General features: G+C 41.1%; 1 non-coding gene across 1 annotated transcript; it reads left to right on the top strand.

Annotated features, from left to right (window-relative positions):
* The first annotated feature begins 1,454 nt into the window (after positions 1 to 1,454).
* Positions 1,455 to 1,558, top strand: LOC116518834. Its single transcript, XR_004256587.1, has one exon. It is a non-coding gene; the product is annotated as a U6 spliceosomal RNA (small nuclear RNA).
* Positions 1,559 to 3,124: the final 1,566 nt, after the last annotated feature.

Here is a 3,124-nt window from a genome sequence, read left to right as displayed (position 1 = left end):
ATATGGCTTCTTTTTTTTTAATTTTTTTTTTTTTTTGTTACACAGACAACAATGGGAAAGGGAGAGGATGGAAAGAAAAAAAAGGGGGGGGGAGGGAAAACCCATCTTCACATACAATATGTCGTTTAATCACAGGTGCATCCCTACTAAGTTTATACATCCTGTATCTCGCTATTGTATATTTAATAAGCACCACAATAAGCTAGGGTTTAAAAACAAAAAACACAAAAATAAAACAAGGGAGAGAGGGGGAAAAAAAAAGGTGGGGGGAGGGGGGGAGGCCAAAAAAGGACAAAAAAGATCCAAGAAGGAAAGGGAAAAAAACAAACAAACAAAAACAAAAAACAAAAAAGAAAAAAACCATCATCACATGCAGCATGTCGTTTGATTACGGTTGTTTTAACATCTACATCTTCAAATAATGTTTACCATCTCAGATATTCCTCTAATGTAACTAAGGTCTCATTTTCCTTCTACCATATATATTCAGTTAACATTAGCATTGTTTTCCCCCAGAGAGTATACTTCTATTCATTTGTAACCTTGCATTTCATACCTTCAAACAGAGATCTTATTCCTTCATTGTTCAACAAGGCATCGCTGCCTATATATACCAGTTTTCATTTGTTCCCCTATTAGAATTGCCTTATCAGCAGCGAAATATCATTATAATAAGTTCTTAACCTTATACATTATATCACCAGACCTTATATTGGTACTTCCTATATCAGTGTTGAATTATTTCACAGCATAATTATATCATCATTTACTTTTTCCAATTAAGGCATAAGTGTATCATTTTTCATTTCCAAAATTTGTTTTTTTTCCCTTAGCCATTGATAAAACAAGTCCCATATCTTATAAAATTGTTCATCCTCTTGCTCTCTAATTTCAATGTCAATTTACTCATTCGGCACAGTCCATTATTTTCGAATGATTTCTTTCCTCTTTTGGTATTGTTTCATTTTTCCAGTTTTTTGCAAATACAATTCTGGCTGCTGTTAAACATTTACAATCAAATATTTTAAGTCTTTGTTGTAGGTTTCTGGTACAATTCCCAATAAAAGACCTCTGGTTTAAAGTCTATTTGTTTGTGTATCATTTTCTCCAACCACATGTGGATTTTAGTCCAGTATCTTTTGGCTTCAGGTGCAAGTCCACCACATGTGGTAGTAGGAGCCAGGTATCTGGTGACATTTCCAACACGTTTCCTGATTTATTCTTGAACATTCTTGCGATTCTGGTCGGGGGTAGATGCCACCTGTAAAACATCTTATACAAGTTTTCTCTATATGCAGTAGACATTGTCATTTTGTAATTTTGAGACCACAATTTCTGCCAATTCTCTAAATCAATCCATACTTAAAATTTTTCCCCCAAGCAATCATAGTTTCTTTAACTTGTTCTTCATGCAATTTAAACTCCAATAAATATCCATATAGTTTTTTAATTACTTGCTTCGGCAGCACATATACTAAAATTGGAACGATACAGAGAAGATTAGCATGGCCCCTGCGCAAGGATGAACACGCAAATTCGTGAAGCGTTCCATATTTTTACCGAAGTCATGGTCAGAAGCGTATATCACATTACTACCCAAGGAAGAGACTGATTCAACACAAATCAAGAATTATAGACCAATTTCTTTATTAAACTCAGACTACAAGCTATTTGCATCTATACTAGCTGAGAGACTTAAAAATACTTAAATGGCTTCATCCATTCAGATCAAAATGGCTTTTTACCTAAAAGACAAATCAAAGACAATATGAGAATAATTTTGAATACCTTGGAATACTATGAGGCCCACCCAGAAAAACAATTGGCACTGATGTTCTCGATGCGCAGAAGGCCTTTGATAATGTGAATTGGCAGTTTATGTTTTTGCAACTGGAGCAGATGAACTTTGGCAAGAAATTCACTCAAAGTATACGAACGATATACCAGAAACAAGCAGCAAAGATAATGGTAAATGGAGAACTAACAGAACCGATTGAAATAAAGAGAGGTACAAGACAAGGCTGCCCACTATCACCGCTACTCTTTGTCCTAACACTAGAGGTCTTAAATAGAAAGATCAGAGAAGAAGAAGAAATAAGAGGAATGAAAATTAAGAGAGAAGAGTATTGAATTGAATTGAATTGAATTGATTTTATTTGTAGGCCGCCCTTTTCCCTGAGGGGACTCAGGGCGGCTCACAGAAAAACCAGGGAGGGGGAATACAGCACTAAGACGACAACACATATAAAATAATAAGCAACATGCATACAACATTCGGGCGGGGTAATGGTCCTTATCCCAGGCCTGACGGGTGAGCCAGTTCTTCAAGGCTGTGCGGAAGGCCTGGACGGTGGAGAGGGTACGAATCTCTACGGGGAGCTCGTTCCAAAGGGTCGGGGGGCCGCTGCTGAGAAGGCCCTCCTCCTTGTGGTTGCCAGCCGACATTGGCTGGCCGATGGAATGCGGAGGAGGCCTAACCTATGAGATCTTATAGGTCGTAGGGAGGTAATTGGCAGAAGGCGGTCTCTCAAGTATCCAGATCCACTGCCATGTAGGGCTTTATGGTGATCAATAGCACCTTGAAGCGCATCCGGAGATCGACAGGTAGCCAGCGCAGCTCGCGGAGGATAGGTGTAATGCGGGTGAATCGGGGTGCACCCGCGATCACTCGCGCGGCTGCGTTCTGCACTAGCTGAAGTCGCCGGATGCTCCTCAAGGGCAGCCCCATGTAGAGCACGTTGCAGTATTCCAGCCTAGAAATCACGAGGGCCCGAGTGACTGTTGTGAGGGCCTCCCGGTTCAGGTAGGGTCGCAACTGGCGCACCAGGCGTACCTGGGCGAATGCCCCCCTGGTCACAGCCGCTATATGATGGTCGAATGACAGCTGTGAGTCCAGGAGGACTCCCAAGTTGCGAACCCTCTCTGAGGGGTGTAAAATTTGACCCCCCAGCCTGAGTGTTGGATTAATGGCCAAATTTTTGGGAGGAAAACACAACAGCCACTCGGTCTTTTCTGGGTTGAGCACAAGCTTGTTAATCCTCATCCAGTCCATGACGGCTTCAAGCCCCCGGTCCATTACGTCAACCGCTTCATTGATTTGGCACGGGGCGGACAGATACAATTG

This window comes from Thamnophis elegans, chromosome 15 (genome assembly GCF_009769535.1).
Source record: "Thamnophis elegans isolate rThaEle1 chromosome 15, rThaEle1.pri, whole genome shotgun sequence".
In the NCBI taxonomy this organism is placed as follows: Eukaryota; Metazoa; Chordata; class Lepidosauria; order Squamata; family Colubridae; genus Thamnophis; species Thamnophis elegans.
Note: the sequence above shows the minus strand (reverse complement) of the source record. Positions and strands in the feature narration are given on the sequence as shown.